The sequence below is a fragment of the Colias croceus genome, chromosome W (genome assembly GCF_905220415.1).
Source record: "Colias croceus chromosome W, ilColCroc2.1".
NCBI classification, from domain to species: domain Eukaryota; kingdom Metazoa; phylum Arthropoda; class Insecta; order Lepidoptera; family Pieridae; genus Colias; species Colias croceus.
The window spans coordinates 1,333,821-1,348,419 of NC_059567.1; the positions used below are offsets into that span (position 1 = coordinate 1,333,821).

Genomic DNA, 14,599 nt, shown 5'->3' on the forward strand with positions numbered 1-14,599 from the left:
CAAATCAATTTGACTAAATAATGAATTTACCTTATGTTATTGATGAATTTACCTTATGTGAATGATGACTGTAATATTAAAATGTAAATCATTATATTGCTGGTTTCATCGCAGGCTGAAAGGTATAATTCACTTGCCTTGCTTGCTGGCGGTACTTTACTACTTGTGGCAAATTTACAATAACCCGAATATACCTGTGACGAACTTACACATACTTTTTAAGGCATGTGACGAATTTACTTTCAATGTATGGAGTTTTAAAAACGTGACGAATTAACTTTGTGGCAAATTTACAATAACCCATTATTATGTACTTATGAAAAAAAAAAATTAACATACACGTTACGTTGTCAACAGTTATTTTACAATAATTAAAGTTATAATATTGTAATTCGTATTGCAAAAATAAAAACTTTCTTCCTTACTTTTACTCTGCCTTCTCTTCTTCGAGAGAAACTTTATTGAATTAAAGTATCAGGCAACTCTTCTATTTTTTCGCTATACCTTCTTATGTAACTCGCCCTTTTCGTTTCGTGTTAATTAATTACACCACTGTGCCTATTCTTCTTTCTCTTCTTTATATCTTCTCTAAATTCTTCTTAATACGTTATAGTTTATACTATATGTAATTTAAAAAAAGTTAACGTTAACCTGTAATATTAAGAACTCATTGTATATAAAGTACATACTATCATTATGTAAAATACATTTTATCTTAATGTACCTAATGTTGGAATACAGCTGGTCGACTGGTTATTTATTTTGTAATTTGAAACATTTCATTGCTTGCTTGCTTGAAATAATTAAAGTGACTATGTAGTAAGTACGGTTATCGTACAAACTCCAAACCTAAATCGAGAACTGAAGAATTGTTATACTAACTACAATCAATTGCTTTTTTCACATGCATATATAATATATCTATAAAATATATTTTTTGTTTTTACTAGATACATAAGTAGAACATTTATGTTTACGTATCACCTATAAGTTTTTGTTATTTACAATATTTTAGTAAGACAATGTAAAATGTATGAAACACTCTAAGAGTTGAAAACATCTTTTGTTAGTATGATAACCATATTCTTGAATATTTTACAACGCAAAAAAAAACTACATTATCAAAAACAATTAATCAATATCATAATTACTTCGAAAATGCATAGTGTCTTATTGTGATTTTTTTACCAAGGATATCTTTGCCCGAAGATCAATTCATAAGTAAATTTTTAAATTGCAAAAATACCGCAACATTCAAAGTATTTGGTGTAAAATAGGTTCTATGTCTGACAACACTGCCGTATGTGTCGCTAACTTAAATTAGCAACTTGTTGTAACTCGTCGAATATCATGTGTGATTTCGCGGGCAAAAATGGTGAAAGTTCAAGTATATATAACTCATAATATGTTATTAAATAACGTTTGAAATATTATAACTACCACTGAAGGTTGTTTTAAACAAAAGTTACAATGGTGGGCAAAATTACCTAATAATGTAGCGATCTATATTTTACAACATTGCTCAGCATCAAAAGAAGCTTAGGGTTAGCACATTTTATATTACCACATAATTTGATAGTTAATAAATATTATTTCTATTCGGTTAATTTCGGAAAAATAAACCTAATTTGGTATCCCGGAAATAACCATGGTAAATAAAGTTAAATCACTGAATTTTAAGCACAACTTAAATGAAAAATATGATTATTTTTATTTAATTGTCAATGAACGATATTCTGTTTTGCTTTTTTTGTCTTTTTATTGCCTACAACATAATCCCACTACGAAATCTTTGCAGCAAAAGAAATCGAAAGAATGCTCATTTTACTGAGATGTACCAGCTTTTTGGAAAAATAAAATGCGATTTATATGAAAAAGAGAAAAAAAAAATGCCTGGGTAACATTTCCCAGCCTCTGAAGGTTCCCGACCTTTCATGATATTGCTTTGACTTTTAAAGTAAACGACATCTTTCGTTTTGTGAATATTTCACGGTATATTAATAAAATAATATTAATAATCATATCCATTTAAATTTTGTTTACATGATAGTGATAACATTCACTCAACATTTATCAAATTTGATAGTTAGAATAAATAACAATTATTTATAGGAACTTAAAATTGTTTTTATTTTGTGTATCCGTGATCTGTCCATTTTTTTTTCAAATACGCAAATATTTTGGTTAGGTTAGCATAATTATTATGACATATTATATGAGATGTAATATAAAATAATATTAATACATACTTATAACTTGAGAGAAACGCCCCGCATTATCAATCGTAATATTCTATTGTTTCGACACTGTCTACATCTAGCCACCACCATCACTGCAGGCGCGACGCAGCGCCAATGCAAAGCGACTTGGGGCACCGCACTCACCTCTGCGCCAGAGCCGCTCCTGCGCCCGCCGCGGCGCGCTGCCGGCCCGGCCACGTCTCGCCGCCGAGCGAGGCCGCTCGCGCGCAGCTCCGCCCGACACCGGCCCGGTACCGTCCGCGGATCCATTCCTTCCGTTGGACTAAAAGCGCCCGCTATCGTCTTTCATGATCCATCGTTATTCTATATTCGAAGGGCTATCATTTCATTTTTATAAATTGCATCACGTCCGACGTATATTTACAGTACAACGCGCTACATCATTACTTCTAATATCGTACTTTTACATTCGCTGAGCGCATTTTACAGTAATATTTAAATATTTTGTCTCGCTATGCTTCAATTTTCTATATAGATCAATCAATTTTGTTTTTTAACATAAACTTACATGCACAACACAAACTATATTTTTGTGTACATAAAATCAATTAAGTTTAGTTTATAGGTATATAGACTAGAGTAAACTAGAGTAAATTAATTTAGATCGTGTAAATTATTGATGTAGAATGTAGATATTTTATTCATACATTTTATTTACGTGTATACCTAAGTATGTATTTTTGATAGAATCATGGTTATATTTATTTAATTTTATTTTATTACACGCATAACGCTTTACTTAAACACGTGTCAATCATAACACACTTTACAATTTTTATTTCTTTTATAGTTAAGTATAATAGTAGTAATTAGTGTATATCGAGTTCTTAGACGGTAGTTAGGTAACTCCGCCTGTGTTTGAGGGTGAATAGAATAAATTTTATAAGATTATTTTATTCTACCTCATCGCAGCCAGTCCCAAGCCTGGATAAAGGAGGAGGTGGTAGTTTTGCATTAATACAGAAAGTTTCAGATATAATTTGCTCAGTATGATGTGAAACACCTCGCTGCCAGTCAAAAAAATTGAAAACAGTGTTACTTTTTGCGGATATTTGTCATAGGTTTATATTATCTTTTATAATCTTCTTATTATCTTTCTAAATTTATGATACAACTTATATATTTCATATTTTCCAGATCGCAGAAGACGGACAAACAACACAAAATAATAGGTTTAATATGACAACATTAAATCACAAGTTAAGTATATTATATTTGTTTGGCATAATTCCTGTTTGTCTAAAAAGGAGCATTAAAAAAACATTATATCCTGATTAAGTTTAGATAACAAAAGTATGGATGCAAAACTCTCAATAAATTTAAAAAAGTGTATTAAAACGTTTAAAATGATTGCCAGTGATAAAAAATGAGGATAATCAAATATTTTATAAATGTTTTTTTTTTCAGAAACGCCACAATTGATTCCCAGTAGAAATAGGAAAATATAAAAGACCAGTTTCATCCATAGGAAGAAAGATACTACTTATTTTACCAATAAAAGGACTTGAGGGCAAAATATTTTACATATTAGGTACATATAAAGTTTTGATGAAGAATTTTGATGAGAAAAAATATCAAGTTAAGTACATAATATTCTTATTACATACATTACATATATTCTTACATAATTATTGTTTCTCTAATCGTAACAATGTCTAGGGGCCACTGAAAACCAGCTCTGTGTGTGCATAATTGCAGCATAGATTATGCTGAGTTGGCTTCCCTTTTTCAAGGACACTGTTTTATAATTGATTTTCTTTATTTTTATTTTTTTTTTCTCATGTTCTTTTTTTTACTTTTTTTCTTGTGTGTAAATTTTATGTGATTTTATGTGATTTTCTTTTTTTTGTACCTATTGATGTTATTTATTGATGTCCTTGAATTAAATGTTTTTTCTTTCTTTTCTTATAATATATTTATTGACCTAATTCCTGTTTGTGAAACATTTAAACTGCATAAATATAATAAATAACACATCATGATTAAATTTACATTTTAATCGACTTCGAAATTGGACTTAATCTCTTTTTCGCTTTGTTAAATCATAATTTTTCACTGGGAAAACCGATTTTGAGAATTCTTTTTCTTTTTATTTGAAAGCTGCCTGCAATGTGGTGGTCCCAATTATTTGATTTAGTTTTGACAAATTGAAGGTTTTCATTAAATGTGGATTTTTTTTTTCAGAAATGCCACAAATTACTCTATAACATAAAGACAGTTTCATCAGGAGGAGGAATGACACAACCAATAAAAGGAATAATTGAAGTCAAAATAATTAAACATATATAAAACAGGCTTTGTATCAGTACAAAATGGAATCACCAGTTAAGTATATTAATTATATTTTTGGCCTAATTTTTGTTTATGAAACGATCAAACTACATAAAGTATTGATAAAAAATAGTTTCCTCAATGCGACCTTTGTTACTATTAGAACAAAATATAATTTTTTATAAATTTATGCTATATATTTGTAGTAAAATACATTAAAATTTTTAATTTCTAACTATAAAACTCTCGTCACAAACAATAAGTTTTATAATAAACATCACTGATAAAAACCAAAGTTGTGACTTGCAAGAATTCATATTAAGTATATCTATTCATAAATTGAATTTCAATCGACTATTCTTGACTACTATTCTTGATTTTTTATTGATACTCATACTTATGCATATAAAAAAGGATAGCAAAAATATTCATATTTTAAACAATTTCAGCCAGACGCGCCAGGTGCTCAAAGCAGCGTTACTAAGAAGAAACACGTGAAAGCACTAAACAGACCACCATCGTGCTCCGTGGCTTTATCCGCATTGCTAGGCTCCTATTGGTCTTAGCACGATGTTATCTAATATGTATGTTTAGCCTATAAGATGTTAATCCGACCGGTTAATATATTATATATTCAAAATTTTATGTTTATCTATGCACTATTGTTTGCGTCTAGCCCGGGGTGGGGTAGCATATTTTTTGCTTCGATTATTATTTTGTAAATTGCACCCAAAAAATATTCAAGTGTATTTTCCTACGTTTTTTTATGTATAGATTTTATTTAAGTTGTATGTTATTCGTTTTTTTGTTATTTTGATTTTGTATAAATTTATACCTATAGATTTTCTTTAAAAATGAAAAAATGTATTACTGTTACCATAAGTTGAATAATATAGTCATGTTAATAAAATCATTTTAGTTTAAATTATTGTTGTTTTATTCGCAATTCAAAAATAATTATTAACATTGATTTTATGAAACTTTATTTTGATAAATGTAATTAATCTATGTAGATAGCTGTTTTATTATTGAAATAATTAAAGTTTTGATTAGATAAATTGCCTACCATCTACTACACAAGACAATGTTTAGTACTTATTACCTACTTAAAATTAGCTTTTTCTTATGCCATTTACTTTATGATCTAAGTATGCCATAGAAACACATAGAAATGAACCTACTAAAATCATTTTTCACATGTTCGATTCAATAAACACAGTGTATGAAGAACTTAACAAATTAATCATTGCAAACCGACAGATGGAACTGATATTTATAACTACCTATATTTTTTTATAATAAACGTAGGTATAACTTCCTAACACTTAATTCAGTAGGTACATATAAATTAAAAAAAGGCACTATATGTACATACCTTATCATATAAAAATTAAAAATATATTATTTGAAAGAGGATTATAAAATGATAGAATTAAGAAAAACGCTGATGAATGCATATATGAAAATTTTAACTAATTAACTCCTAACTATTACATATTTAAATTGTTGGCTTGCAGCTAAATTACTAAAATACCTAAGAGACTATAAATATTGAGAAAACAACTTCAATAAAAAATCTTGTTGATTTTTTATTGAAGTTGTTTTCTCTTGTTCTTCTTGTTCTCTACTTGTTGTAGTCAATTTAATGTAACTAGATAAGAAAAAATAACGATAGGTAACAAACTAGATATTATTTCGAGGTTTTACATAACGAACTAACAACTTAACATTTAATTTTAATATCAGCTACACTCGACAGGGGGACTTGTTTATATAATTCAGTTTTTTGTTAGTTTATAAACAAGACAAGAGGTAACCATTATTATTCAAGTAGGTATATCTTAAGGTATATGAATATGTTCAATGAAATTAAAACACCATTATTTAGATATCTTATTTTGTATTGTAGGTATCTTTCAAAAACACGTTTTGCAAATTTCGAGATCATTTTTTCATTATATAATTTCAATCTTCTATTTTCATTATTGCTTCTGTTAAAAACAATCGCTTTCTATATTATCGAAGTCGTTCAAAACTGAAAGAGAAATCAGTGATATTTAAATTTTGTATTATTATTATAATGTATAATACTATATTTAAAGACAAGTAATTTATCGGCTGGGATCTTAGAGACTGGGCTGCTCGAAAACTGAGCATTGATTTATTTATTTTTTCATAAATTTCGCTCTTTTATACTTTTAATTAAATAAGAAGAATATATAGTTTAGGATTAATGAATATCGATCAAATTATGAAGTATGGTGGTGTAAGATTTTTGAACATAAATTTTTCAATTATTTATTCTTCAATATATAATACATATATATATCATAATAACAATATTATCTAGATTGATGTAACACAATATAAGTATACAGGTTATTATATTTATGTTAAAAAATGTGTCAGTTTGCTATTTTCTTTTTAGTTGGTACAACTATAGGTATGTACAACAAAAATACACAAATTACATCGCAAATTACATTCTGTTGTTGAAACATGGATTGATGATTATAATAGAAAAAAAAAAAACATACAATTTCAGTGTATTTTTTTTACATCAAAGATCTCTTCTTAGCGTATTTTGTCATAATATACCCTATATATTTTTTATGATTATGAAACGATTAATTGCGATCAAGTACTTGTATTGAGTAAGTGTTGTCTTGGACTTTTTTTTCTGACAAAATAAAAATTAATGATTTATTATTAGAAATTATACCTATTGCTATAGTCCAAGAGCTGATGATAGCTAGAAAAATTATAAATAAAAAAAAACAACATCGTTTGTTAAAACTCTTAGAGCACACGGAAGCTCGCGGGCTGCTTGCAGCCCGCGCACAACGCACCAGCTAGTTATAATATATAAAGCTACACTACCACTCACTGACTGACTGACATCGGGTTTCTCGGAAACTACGCGGAAAATTGGGGGGATTTTGACGTGACCGTGTAGAGGTGCGCCGAGTGACCACCGGAAAAATATTGACATCTCCAACACCCTGGACAAGAGAGTGGACCCCTGGAGGTGCGCAGAAACGGTGCCACCTGGAGGGGGGGTGTCTGAACAAAAAATGCTCGGAACTGGTGGCGATTACCAGGGGAGGTGGAAAAATGGGGATTTTCGCGAAAACAAGATGGCCGCCGTACTTTGCCAAAATCGCCGTTTATGAATCCTTACGTCTCAAATTTGGCACACGTGCTCTGTTCGAGCTGGCGAATCGATCGGTACCCCGTTCGAGTGGCTCCGGGCCCCAGTTTCCAACTTTCATACAACGTAAACTCCAACGGCCTGCGGAAACGGTGCGAGTTGGGTTGGGGGTCCCGGAACTAAAAATGATCACCACCCTGGGACGCTACCAGGGAGCCATAGTGGGACGCTCGATTTTGGAATTTTTCCATTTTTGGCGAAAACATATAAACGTAAATTTAGACGAGGTGGTGCAATGGAGAAATACACCAATGATGCATTCGTACTCGCCCAGCTCCCAGGATATCCAGAAAAATCCGAAATCTTAAACTTTCCCTCATCTCTCGAAGACGGTCAACGGCCCGCGCAAACGGTAGCAGCTACATCTGGGGTGCTCAAACTAAACTTGGAGTAGACCTCGAGCAATTACCACAGATAGTGAAAAAAATTCAAAATGGCGGAAAAAATGGCCGCCGCCATACAAATTCTAAAACGGCCATCGCTGGTCCGATTGCGCTGAAACTTGGCACAGGGGCTTTAATCGAGCCGCATATTAAGTTGGCATACTCATAATCGAGTTTCCATAGCTGGTTTCCGAGTTTCATACAACGCGAAATTCGACGGCTCTCCGAAACGGCGCAAGATAGGTGGGGGGTGTAGAACTAAAAAATGATCAGGAAGATGGGGTGCTACCAGGGCAATCGAGAAATTTCAAATTGGACGTAATTTTTTTTCAAAAAATGGCCAATTTTTCAAAGCAAGATGGTGGCGCCGGTTACTTTACGATGGGTCTAAAAATTGACTTTTGTGCTCATATCGGCCATATTCACAAAACTGCATACTCAGAATCTCTCTCCGACCCCTGGTTTCCATTTTCCATACATCACGAAATTCAACGGCTCTCTGAACCGGTGGCAGGTAGGTTGGTGTCGTCGAAGTAAAAAATGCTTCAAAACCTGGTCCGCTTCCAGACATGTAAAAATTTTTGGTAAAAAAGCGAATTTTTTTTTTTCGAAAATTTTGTATGGAAATTTCCATAGTAGGAAGGGTGATTGAAGAGCAACGGCAAAAGACGGCGCCGCGGGCTGCTTGCTGCCCGCGCACCGCGCTACTTCGAGGGTTGACAGCCTCCCGGAGTAGAAAATATTTATTAACTTTTGAACTACCGCACGAGCCAAGCGAGCGAAGCGAGCGAGTCACGGCAGCGGCCAGCGTAAATATTCAAATAGGTAGCGAGGAGCGAAGCGACGAGCGTGTTAGGTTAACTTTTGAACTACTTACCGCACGAGCCAAGCGAGCGAAGCGAGCGAGTCGCGTCAACGGCCGGCCTAAATATTCAAATAGGTAGCGAGGAGCGAAGCGACGAGCGTGTTAGGTTAACTTATGAACTACCTATCGCACGAGCCAAGCGAGCGAAGCGAGCGAGTTGCGGCAGCGGCCGGCCTAAATATTCAAATAGGTAGCGAGGAGCGAAGCGACGAGCGTGTTAGGTTAACTTATGAACTACCTATCGCACGAGCCAAGCGAGCGAAGCGAGCGAGTTGCGGCAGCGGCCGGCCTAAATATTCAAATAGGTAGCGAGGAGCGAAGCGACGAGCGTGTTAGGTTAACTCTTGAACAGTTTATTATGAAAAGTCACTGCCCGCTATCGATAAGACGTTTCAAAAATTTTACCAATATTTAAATAAGTAATTTATAAGCAGTTTAGGTAGCGAGGAGCGAAGCGACGAGCGTGTAAGGTTAACTTTTGAACTACCGCACGAGCCATGCGAGCGAAGCGAGCGAGTCACGGCAGCGGCCGGCCTAAATATTCAAATAGGTAGCGAGGAGCGAAGCGACGAGCGTGTTTGGTTAACTTTTGAACTACCTATCGCACGAGCCAAGCGAGCGAAGCGAGCGAGTCGCGGCAGCGGCCGGCCTAAATATTCAAATACATAGGTAGCGAGGAGCGAAGCGACGAGCGTGTTAGGTTAACTCTTGAACAGTTTATTATGAAAAGTCACTGCCCGCTATCGATAAGACGTTTCAAAAATTTAACAACATTTGATTAAGTAATTTATAAGCAGTTTCGACTGACTGTAGAATCGCTGTTAGCAGATGTGACAAATGGAAAGGAAAATATTTGAATGGGGAATGTATAAGCACTTCCGATTGACTGTGGAATCGCTGTTAGCAGATAAAAGCAAATTGACGGGGAATTTTAACGCATTTTCAAATGACTGAAGATTTCTGCCCTGGGATGCTTCGCGGGCTGCTTGCAGCCCGCGCACCACGCACCCTCGAAGGTGGACAGCCTCCCGGAGTGGAGAATACTTGAATGGGGAATTTATAAGCATTACCGACTGACTGCAGAATCGCTGTTAGCAGATGTAACAAATGGACAGGAAATTCGAATGCATTTTCAAATGACTGCCCTATTGCTTCAACTCAGGGGCAAAAGGGGCTCGCGGGCTGCTTGCAGCCCGCGCACAACGCACCAGCTTGCTGCCCGCGCACCGCGCTACTTCGAGGGTTGACAGCCTCCCGGAGTAGAAAATATTTATTAACTTTTGAACTACCGCACGAGCCAAGCGAGCGAAGCGAGCGAGTCACGGCAGCGGCCAGCGTAAATATTCAAATAGGTAGCGAGGAGCGAAGCGACGAGCGTGTTAGGTTAACTTTTGAACTACTTACCGCACGAGCCAAGCGAGCGAAGCGAGCGATTCGCGTCAACGGCCGGCCTAAATATTGAAATAGGTAGCGAGGAGCGAAGCGACGAGCGTGTTAGGTTAACTCTTGAACAGTTTATTATGAAAAGTCACTGCCCGCTATCGATAAGACGTTTCAAAAATTTTACCAATATTTGAATAATAAGTAATTTATAAGCAGTTTAGGTAGCGAGGAGCGAAGCGACGAGCGTGTAAGGTTAACTTTTGAACTACCACACGAGCCATGCGAGCGAAGCGAGCGAGTCACGACAGCGGCCGGCCTAAATATTCAAATAGGTAGCGAGGAGCGAAGCGACGAGCGTGTTAGGTTAACTTTTGAACTACCTACCGCACGAGCCAAGCGAGCGAAGCGAGCGAGTTGCGGCAGCGGCTGGCCTAAATATTCAAATAGGTAGCGAGGAGCGAAGCGACGAGCGTGTTAGGTTAACTCTTGAACAGTTTATTATGAAAAGTCACTGCCCGCTATCGATAAGACGTTTCAAAAATTTTACCAATATTTGAATAATAAGTAATTTATAAGCAGTTTAGGTAGCGAGGAGCGAAGCGACGAGCGTGTAAGGTTAACTTTTGAACTACCACACGAGCCATGCGAGCGAAGCGAGCGAGTCACGACAGCGGCCGGCCTAAATATTCAAATAGGTAGCGAGGAGAGAAGCGACGAGCATGTTAGGTTAACTTTTGAACTACCTATCGCACGAGCCAAGCGAGCGAAGCGAGCGAGTCGCGGCAGCGGCCGGCCTAAATATTCAAATAGGTAGCGAGGAGCGAAGCGACGAGCGTGTTAGGTTAACTCTTGAGTTTATTATGAAAAGTCACTGCCCGCTATCGATAAGACGTTTCAAAAATTTAACAATATTTGAATAAGTAATTTATAAGCAGTTTCGACTGACTGTAGAATCGCTGTTAGCAGATGTTACAAATGGAAAGGAAATTCGAATGCATTTTCAAATGACTGAAGATTTCTGCCCTGGGATGAGCCGCGAGCTGCTTGCAGCTCGCGCACCACGCACCCTCGAAGGTGAACCGCCCCCCGGAATAGAAAATATTTGAATTTGAAATTTATAAGTTCTTCCGATTGACTGTGGAATCGCTGTTAGCAGATAAAAGCAAATTGACAGGGAATTTCAACGCATTTTCAAATGACTGAAGATTTCTGCCCTGGGATGAGCCGCGAGCTGCTTGCAGCTCGCGAACCACGCACTCTCGAAGGTGGACAGCCCCCCAGAGTAGAAAATACTTGAATGGGGAATTTATAAGCATTTCCGACTGAGTGTACAATCGCTGTAAGCAGATAGTAACAAATGGACAGAAAATTCGAATGCATTTTCAAATGACTGCCCTATTGCTCCAACTCAGGGGCAAAAAGGGCTCGCGGGCTGCTTGCAGCCCGCGCTCAACGCACCCTCGAAGGTCGACAGCATTCCAGAATAGAAAATTTTTGAATTGGAAATTTATAAGCACTTCCGATTGACTGTGGAATCGCTGTTAGCAGAAAATTACAAATGGACTGGGAATTTTAACACATTTTCTAATGACTGCCCTATTGCTTCAACCCAGGGGCAAAAGGGGCTCGCGGGCTGCTTGCAGCCCGCGCACAACGCACCAGCTAGTTATTATAATATATAAAGCTACACTACCACTGACTCACTGACATCGGGTTTCTCGGAAACTACGTGGAAAGTGGGGGGGATTTCGACGTGATCGTGTAGAGGTGCGCCGAGTGACCACCGGAAAAATATTGACATCTCCAACACCCTGGGCAAGAGAGTGGACCCCTGGAGGTGCGCAAAAACGGTGCCACCTGGAGGGGGGGTGTCTAAACAAAAAATGCTCAGAACTGGTGGCGATTACCAGGGGTGGTGGGAAAATGGGGATTTTCGCGAAAACAAGATGGCCGCCGTACTTTGCCAAAATCGCCGTTTATGAATCCTTACGTCTCAAATTTGGCACACGTGCTCTATTCAAGCCGGCGAATCGATCGGTGCCCCGTTCGAGTGGCTCCGGGCCCCCGTTTCCAACTTCCATACAACGTAAACTCCAACGGCCCGCGGAAACGGTGCGAGTTGGGTGGGGGGTCCCGGAACTAAAAATGATCACCACCCTGGGACGCTACCAGGGAGCCATAGTGGGACGCTCGATTTTGGAATTTTTCCATTTTTGGCGCAAACATAAAAACGTAAATTTAGACGAGGTGGTGCAATGGAGAAATACAACAATGACGCATTCGTACTCGCCCAGCTCCCAGGATATCCAGAAAAATCCGAAATCTTAAACTTTCCCTCATCTCTCGAAGACGGTCAACGGCCCGCGCAAACGGTAGCAGCTACATCTGGGGTGCTCGAACTAAACTTGGAGTAGACCTCGAGCAATTACCACAGATAGTGAAAAAAATTCAAAATGGCGGAAAAAATGGCCGCCGCCATACAAATTCTAAAACGGCCATCGCTGGTGTGATCGCGCTGAAACTTGGCACAGGGGCTTTAATCGAGCCGCAAATTGAGGTGGCATACTCATAATCGAGTTTCCATCGCTGGTTTCCGAGTTTCATACAACGCGAAATTCGACGGCTCTCCGAAACGGCGCGAGATAGGTGGGGGGTGTAGAACTAAAAAAGGATCAGGAAGATGGGGCGCTACCAGGGCAATCGAGAAATTTCAAATTGGACGCAATTTTTTTTTTTAAAATGGCCAATTTTTCGAGGCAAGATGGTGGCGCCAGTTACTTTACGATCGGTCTGAAAATTGACTTTTGTGCTCTGATCGGCCAGATTTACAAAACTGCATACTCAGATTTTCTCTCCGACCCCCGGTTTCCATTTTCCATACATCACGTAATTCAACGGCTCTCTGAACCGGTGGCAGGTAGGTCGGGGTCGCCAAAGTAAAAAATACTTCAAAACCTGGTCCGCTTCCAGGCATATAATTTTTTTTGTTAAAAAAGCGAAATTTTTTTTTTCGAAAATTTTGTATGGAAATTTCCATAGTAGGAAGGGTGATTGAATAGCAACGGAAAAGGACGGCGCCGCGGGCTGCTTGCTCTCTCGCTCTCGAAGGTCGACAGCCTCCCGGAGTAATAAATATTTATTAACTTTTGAACTACCGCACGAGCCAAGCGAGCCAAGCGAGCGTAGCGAGCGAATCACGGCAGCGGCTGGCGTAAATATTTAAATAGGTAGCGAGGAGCGAAGCGACGAGCGTGTTAGGTTAACTTTTGAACTACTGCACTAGCCAAGCGAGCGAAGCGAGCAAGTCACGTCAGCGGCCGGCGTAAAAATTCAAAGAAGTAGCGAGGAGCGAAGCGACGAGCGAATTAGGTTAACTTTTGAACTACTGCACTAGCCAAGCGAGCGAAGCGAGCAAGTCACGTCAGCAGCCGGCGTAAATATTGAAAGAAAGAGCGAGGAGCGAAGCGACGAGCGAGTTAGGTTAACTTTTGAACTACTGCACTAGCCAAGCGAGCGAAGCGAGCAAGTCACGTCAGCGGCCGGCGTAAATATTCAAAGAAGTAGCGAGGAGCGAAGCGACGAGCGAGTTAGGTTAACTTTTGAACTACCGCACTAGCTAAGCGAGCGAAGCGAGCAAGTCACGTCAGCGGCCGGCGTAAATATTCAAAGAAGTAGCGAGGAGCGAAGCGACGAGCGAGTTAGGTTAACTTTTGAACTACTGCACTAGCCAAGCGAGCGAAGCGAGCAAGTCACGTCAGCGGCCGGCGTAAATATTCAAATAGGTAGCGAGGAGCGATTAAGCGTCGAGCGTGTTAAGTAAACTCTTGAACAGAAGCGACTTTAGGGCGATTCCCACTCAAACAAAAAAACTACGTAGGTTAAAAACTATTAAAACTACGTTAAAAAAACCGACTTCAAAAACGGAAAAGTAGGTTCTTATTTTTAGTGCCGAAAACATAATGATTTTGATTTTAAACGAAGCTACTAAAAAGACTGAAGTTTTCAATACGTAATAATATATTCATCTTCACACATTTATTGAGTGAATGAGCTAATCGTTCACGCTTTATAAGCGTAGGACTTACACCAAGAGTAGTGTAGTTTTTGTATCGAAAATAGCCAATATTTTGTATTGCGATTAATGTAATTGAATTGCAAGTAGGTAGTTCTTGTATCGAAATAATCGTAGTTCTTGTATCAAAAAATAGCGTAGTTTAATAAGTGC

General features: G+C 37.6%; 1 protein-coding gene and 1 long non-coding RNA gene across 3 annotated transcripts in view; one reads left to right on the top strand and one right to left on the bottom strand.

Annotated features, from left to right (window-relative positions):
• Positions 1-3,104: 3,104 nt before the first annotated feature.
• Positions 3,105-5,457, top strand: LOC123704844. 2 transcript variants are annotated; one of them, XR_006753194.1, is made up of 4 exons: positions 3,105-3,322; positions 3,399-3,839; positions 4,446-4,585; positions 4,982-5,457. It is a non-coding gene; the product is annotated as an uncharacterized LOC123704844 (long non-coding RNA). The 2 variants fall into 2 exon arrangements; XR_006753193.1 differs by having other exon boundaries at positions 3,109-3,839.
• An 888-nt stretch (positions 5,458-6,345) lies between these two features.
• LOC123704840 (ankyrin repeat and zinc finger domain-containing protein 1-like) overlaps positions 6,346-14,599 on the bottom strand; it is a 38,604-nt gene continuing 30,350 nt past the window's right edge. The window contains exon 10 of the mRNA XM_045653331.1: positions 6,346-6,567. The gene's annotated coding sequence lies outside the window, so the exon portion shown is untranslated. The remainder of the gene's footprint in view (positions 6,568-14,599) is intronic.